The following is a 7,322-nucleotide window of genomic DNA, read 5'->3' on the forward strand; positions in this document are numbered from 1 at the left end:
CAAAAAAGACCATCTTGCCCTTTATTATGAAGGGGTATGGGATAATCTCAACCGTTGATGTGTTTACGGGGGTGTACTGAAGCAGAAGTGTAGTTTCAAATATTACAATGTTTTCATATAAAACCAGTCAAACTTTGTGACAGTTTTACTTTCAAGAAAAATAGAAGTACACTCTGCGGGACAGATAGAGTAAGCAATAGCACTAGCATGCCAATGCGTGTGAATTACCATTGCTAGTTTGGGGGCCTGCTCGTAGTCGTGGGGCTTCTCCTCATGACGGATCTAGCGACCCCTCAAAAAAAATGACGGATCTAACAAAGAAGGGACAGTTGATGAACTGTCTTTACTACTGTAGTAACCGGAAGGATATCACGACCCTCGCACCTCAGCATCTTAATCTTGTAGGTACAGAGTCAACATAATAAGTTGAACTCGTTACCGTGGCTGGGGACTTCAGAGCTATGGCTGGGAGTTTCCCTGCTGGTTCATACATGACGGCAAGGCCAAACAAGGCCAAGATCCTCGTCCCAATCAAGAGGATGACGAGACTCAGAAAGAGGATGGCGTAGTTTCCGTGCTGGATAAGTTGCCTGGTACTCGACCACTGCTTTCAGTTCGCTTCTCTATTTCTCAACACAAAAGAATGCCAGCATTGCCTTGAGTCGCAGGAAGCCTCGATTCTTCAGATAGAGAGGCATGATGGCAAAATCCAGTGCTTTACGTAATGTTTCTAATCAAATAAGTATGGTTTCGCCCCATCTCGGCAAAACGTTGTTTTAAAATTTGTCGCACCCAAATATTATGTGCCAAGATATGTTTACGTATATTTTGCCTTCTCCTATTTTTTCGGCAAATGAAGGTTGAAACCTCCGCCCTCTTCATCCAAATGATGCACACATCTTTTTTGTAATCATTATTATTATTATAAACCACAAAGCCATACAAAGAAATTGTTAGAATAAATCCGAGGCGCTCCGCCGATCTACCAAAGAACAAGCAATCCGCAAGGCACGAAACCGAGATTTGTTAACGAGGTTCACCATCATGGCTATATCCCCGGGACATGACTACGGACGCTCCTCCTCATGACACCGTCACAATACCGCACCCCAGCCGCCCGGGCGCCGGCACACGCCGCCGTCTCCCCACGTGTCCGTGCTATTATGTTGGCATAGGTTACATCGTGTGTCTACCCCCGCTATATATGAGAGGCCTAGGATACAGGTGTCCTATTAGGACACAACTCCTATCCTGTCTACACACAGTTCAAAACAAAGTCCAACTGTAACCTACCTTATACAATAATATTCGACACAATTCTAACAAACTCCACCTTGGCGAATATTCTTCACCCCCTTGAATTCATCCATGCGTCGAACCTCCATGTACATTGGACTTGAGATAGGCCATGAGCACCACTGCTACTCCCAGACTCCTCGTGACTCCACCTGCAACTATAGTCCCTTCTCATTTTCTTCACAGTCAACACTCAAGCAAAAATTAAGTTCCTCATTACTCTATTTTGTGCTCCCAACTTTCGAAGAATCCGTTCAACACCATCACACACCGATCACTATCTGCGTGAAAATGAACAACTCGCATATTGGACGCCACATATAAGAGTTACCTGAACTCAATGCCACCGATCTTTCTTGACCGTCTATCTGAAACTTTAAGGAATTTCACCGTCGCCTTGTGTCACCCTGAGTCAAATTCATAGTTGTCTCACTCTTTTCCTGATAGTCTCTGACATGTCCCACAACTATAGCACTCCGCCTCCTTCTGTATTTGTCATCCGCACTTTGCCATGTGCACCAAGCACCACAGAATATACGGCCATGTACTCTCTCTGTTTTGACAAATCCAGACTTACCGCCACTTTCTCGGATTCTCCATGGTCAACTCCTGTCCATCAACTAGCACCGATAGACCAAGTCACCAACTTGAATCCGGTACTCGTCAACACTTCTTCAGCACCCCCTGCACACTTTGCCTGACCACACGTTTCACCATTAGTGCCTTGGTCTGTCGCTGTGTCCCGTACTTACCGCACGCCTCGCCGCTATCACCGCGTCGAGCCTCTGCTGTCCTGGTCGAGTCTCCCGGGTAGCTAGCCCACACTACCTCAACCCCCACTGCAGAGAACCACCGATCATCACCGACCGATGCCGAGTATCACGTCTCCATCAGACCACTGGTACCCAGTCCGATCCACGTGTCTCTCGCTATCCCGCTGAAATAGGCTTCGACTCTCCGAATTCTTACGCCGTAGCCCCTCCATCAGCAAAGAGTGAAGTCTTCCACCAAACATCAGCTCCACCTTCAACATGACTCCGTGTAGCTGTGCCATGCTACCCCGCGCCCTGTCGACTTCAAACTCTCTCATGTGTGCACCATCTTGAATCAACCCTGCGCCATAGTCTGTCGGAGCCGCACAAGCCCTCAGGTCTGCACCACGTGTTTCCACGCCCCAGAAGTCAGCCACCATCAGCATCACGCTCCTATGTCGTTGTCGCCGAAATCACCGCTGTCTTCTGCTTTGACCGACATCCCTGTCAATCCATCAGACAATCCGGTCTGACCCAGCGGAAATTATCCGACTGCAACCATGCTCCACCCTGCGTCTCGTCCGTCTGCACAACTCCGTGCATTGTTTGACGCCCTGTGTATGCACGATTCCACAACGTGCTCCAGACTCCTCCAAGCCTTATACGCACGTCGTCGATCTTGCCACGCGCACAACAGTCCCTCACGCCACCATCCCCGTACACAACCCGTGTACAAAGAAATAAAGCCAAACTCTACCATGTATGCTTTCCCGTTGCACTTAGCCATAGAGATCAAACAAAATCTCCAAAGTCCACCACGTGCTCCTGTAGGCTGCAAGGTAATTAGCTTTTTCAATCTCTTGATGGGTAGTACCTAGGTCTGTTCCGTAGCCTTTTTTTTAACCAACAAATCTGATGTCTTTGCCATTCTTCGGCTCAGCAGTCAACCACACCGTAGCACCGATCCGATCCTGCCGCAGCCTTGCCTGCACACGCCCATGCTTGAGCCGCACCAGGCCTTTGCCTTGCAGCCGAGCACCCGTGGCACCAGCTCAGCTCAGCCTGCTGCCTTGTACTCAGCCCGATTGGTCTCCATGCGCTTGTCAGCCACCGCGCGCATCGGCAACTCCAGCACACCAGCCCGGCTGGGCCTTGCCACCCTCCTGGGCCGCACCAGGCCACGTCGCTTTGGACCACGTCACGCACGACACGATCCAATCTTGATCGAACTCGCCGAGTCCTCTGAAACACGCCGCCGCCGCTAGGTTACCCAACCGGATCGACCGATCCAATCAGCCCCTACGCGCTGGCTCCACGCTGCAAACCGATGTGAATCCTCTGCCTGCTTCCGATTGCTTCTTGTTGTACTCGCCGACTGCCCGGATCGATTTGTATGTACATGTTTCTGTCGCGACGACCTCCCATGCAGACAACATCGATCCACGTCAAGCTTTCCTCTTCCTCCTCTAGATCAAACATAACTGCGACCTCCTCGTAACCTTGCTCTGATACCACTTGTTAGAATAAATCCGAGGCGCTCCGTCGATCTACCAAAGAACAAGCAATCCGCAAGGCACGACACCGAGATTTGTTAACGAGGTTCACCATCATGGCTACATCCCCGGGGCATGACTACGGGCACTCCTCCCCATGACACCGTCACAATACTGCACCCCAGCCGCCCGGGCGCCGGCACACTCCGCCGGCTCCCCCACATGCCCGTGCTATTATGTTGGCATAGGTTACATCGTGTGTCTACCCCCGCTATATATGAGAGGCCTGGGATACAGGTGTCCTATTAGGACACAACTCCTACCCTGTCTACACACAGTTCAAAACCAAGTCCAACTGTAACCTACCTTATACAATAATATTCGACACAATTCTAACAGAAATACATCAATCCACCGGAAGCCACCTTCTTAGCGACGACTGTTGCAACACCTACGAGCTTGATGAAGGGGGTGGACCTGATCGTAGATGTATACATGGAGTGAGAAACCTACCCACATGATCTAAATCCAGAGGCCCCACCAAGCTGCCAACAGCGAGCCGGGAGCACGAACCATCTCAACAGATTATCAGCGCGCACCACATGCTCACAAGCAGAAGCCGCCGCCTCCGTATTCCGCCAAACCATTTTCTGGAGAAATTAACGCGATGGCCTTGTCAGTCTAGCCATCAATGCCGCCAGGACTTCAGACAACACAACCGTCTTGCGTGTGTCCATCATCACGCGTCCATCATCACGACCGATGCGGAAGATGAAACTCCGCTCCACCTCCTTGCCCCTCCAGCCAACATATGCTCAAAACGATTCCATCGGTAGGGAGAACGACACCAAAAGTGTCACTATCATTCGATCCCGGAGACACGGATTAAGGGTTTCACCCGGAGCGTGCAGAGAAGGAGACGAAGGTTGCAGCGACGATGCCTTCACCAGGTAACGACGCGAATACGCCACCATCGACCGCCATGACCAAAGTCAGAGCATGGTTTTCACTGGCTGCCTCGCAACTCCGAACTCAAAGTTGACTGGATCGTCGTTACAACATCGGCCTAGACCACCCGATGGAGCATCACCCGACGTGCGCGCGGAGGGACCACAGCCCAGAACACATTTCGACGGGTCCAGATCTACCCCAAGGAGCGTTGCCGCCGGCACGCGGGTAAAACGAAGAGAGCACCGCCCACCACGCCACACGGGCGGCCATGCACGTGCATCACCAGATCTTGAAAACCAGTGAGCATGTCTTGGACATGCCCCAGCGCACACACATGTGAGCAACACACGAGAAGGCCGGCCCAGACCAAGATGGCCGCTGTATACCCGGAAATTGCCTGTTCGGGCGCCGCCGCCAAGCCCCCAGATCCCCGCGAGCTGACAGCCCCGCCGCCTCCAAGCCGTACAGGCTTAGCCTGGTGACCACTCCGGTGATGGCGAGGGGAAAGAGAGGCTGGGGAGGGTCTGCACTAGCCGGAGGAAGACCGCCCTATGCGGCTTGGGGCAGCCGCACGGGAGCGGAGCCTTTTTTTGTTAGAATATACGTATTGTAATCTTAACCTCCTTCCCTCTCTCGTATCCTACTCAAACTCCTCATGTGTAACCTTGTACGCCAAGCCAAGGGCTTCGGCCAACATCAATATAAACATCGCTCGGCTCCCTCGATGGAGCAGGGGAACGCATATTATCTTTCATGGTAATCAGAGCCACCTCTTCTCATACATCTAGCCACAAACCAAAAAAACCCTAGAAACCACATATCATCATCACCATGGTTTCCTCCGCCGGTGTCTCCCTCAACCTTGGATCGCCGCCGTCTGAGAAACTCGCAAGAGGCAATTTTATCCTCTGGAAGACGCAAGTCCTCCCTGCCCTGCGAGGCGCGCAGGTGACGGGGCTCTTGGACAACACCGACGCAGCTCCGTCCAGGATGGTGGAGGTCACGAAGGCAGACAAGACCACGGCCCTAGAGTCGAACCCCCTATACGGACCCTGGATCACCAAAGACCACCAGGTTCTATCATACCTTCTCAATTCCATGTCTCCAGAGATTCTTGCACAAGTTGTTGGGAAAGATTCCACCTTTGAGCTCTGGACGACAGTGACAAATCTCTTCGCCTCACAATCTCAGTCTCGGATTACTAATCTGAGAATTGCCATCACCAATACAAAGAAGGGCTCCATGTCAAGCTCGGCATATATGGCGAAGATGAAAAGTCTTGGGGATGAACTAGCTGCTGCCAGTCGTCCCGTATCTGATCCGGAGATGGTGGACTATATCCTGGCCGGACTGGATCGCGACTACGACTCCGTGGTGGCGGTGATCGGCGCTGTGAAAAACACCATCACAGTCGATGACCTATTTGCTCAAATCTCTGCCTTTGATCAAAGGATGGAGATGCTAGGCGACTCATCTTCAGGCGGGTTCCACTCATCCGCCAATGCGGTCAACAGAGGCCGTGTCCAGTCCCTTGGCAGATCTCGCGGGCGCGGAGGAAGGGCGCGTGGCCGTGGTGATCGTGGTGATCGCGGTGACCGTCAGTCCCCTTCCTCCAATAGAGGCGGTGGATTCAGAGGCCGCCCTCGGCAGCAACAGCAACAGCAAGCTCGTGAGCAACAACATGATTATCCAGAGTGTCAGATATGCTTCAAACACCATCCAGGAGGTGCACGAGTTTGCTGGTGGCGTTATGAAGAAAACGACCAAGAGGAAAAGGAGGCACATGCAGTCTCCTACGGCGTGGACACCAACTGGTACACCGACAGTGCAGCAACAAACCACATCACAGGTGAACTTGACAAGTTGACGATGCGGGAGAAGTACAATGGAGGCGACCAAATTCGCACGGCAAGCGGTTCTGGTATGGATATCACACACATTGGCAGTTCAATTGTTAAAAACCCCGTGAAAAATTTACACTTGACTAATGTCTTGCATGTTCCTCAAACATCTAAAAATCTTGTTTCTGTTCATCGATTCACCATTGATAACAATGTTCTTATTGAATTCTATCCTTATTTTTTCTTGGTTAAGGATTTGAGAACAAGGAGAGTCATTCTTAGAGGACGGTGCGTGGGAGGTCTCTACCCACTGATATCATCATCATGGTCAAATAAACAAGAAAATATAGTCACCAAGTTATCTACATCAAGGTGGCACAGTCGTTTGGGTCATCCATCTTCAGTCATAGTTAGACATGTTCTTAGCAAGAATAAACTCTCTTATGAGCCTAGTGTTGAGTCAGTTTGTGATCCGTGTCAACAAGCAAAAAGTCATCAGTTACCTTACCCAATTTCTACTAGTGTGTCTACTCCCCCTTTACAACTTATCTTTTCAGATGTATGGGGGCCAGCTCCTACTTCAATTGGTAGATTTTCCTATTATGTAAGCTTTATTGATGACTATAGTAAATTTACTTGGATTTATCTATTGAAGAAACGATCTGATGTATTCCAAGTTTTTCTCAATTTCCAAAATCTTGTTGAACGCAAACTGAACTCTAAAATCATTGCTATGCAAAGTGACTGGGGTGGTGAGTATGAAAAATTAAATTCTTTCTTTCAAAAGCTCGTCATATCACATCATGTCTCTTGTCCTCATGCTCAACAACAAAACAGATCCGCTGAAAGAAAGCACCGTCACATAGTTGATATGGGGCTAGCATTGCTAGCAAATGCTTCCATGCCACTTAAATTTTGGGACGAAGCATTCTTAACTGCCACATATCTCATCAACTTGCTTCCAAGTAAAGTCATCAAATTTGAAACAC

Source organism: Triticum urartu, chromosome 7 (assembly GCF_003073215.2).
Source record: "Triticum urartu cultivar G1812 chromosome 7, Tu2.1, whole genome shotgun sequence".
Classification (NCBI taxonomy): domain Eukaryota; kingdom Viridiplantae; phylum Streptophyta; class Magnoliopsida; order Poales; family Poaceae; genus Triticum; species Triticum urartu.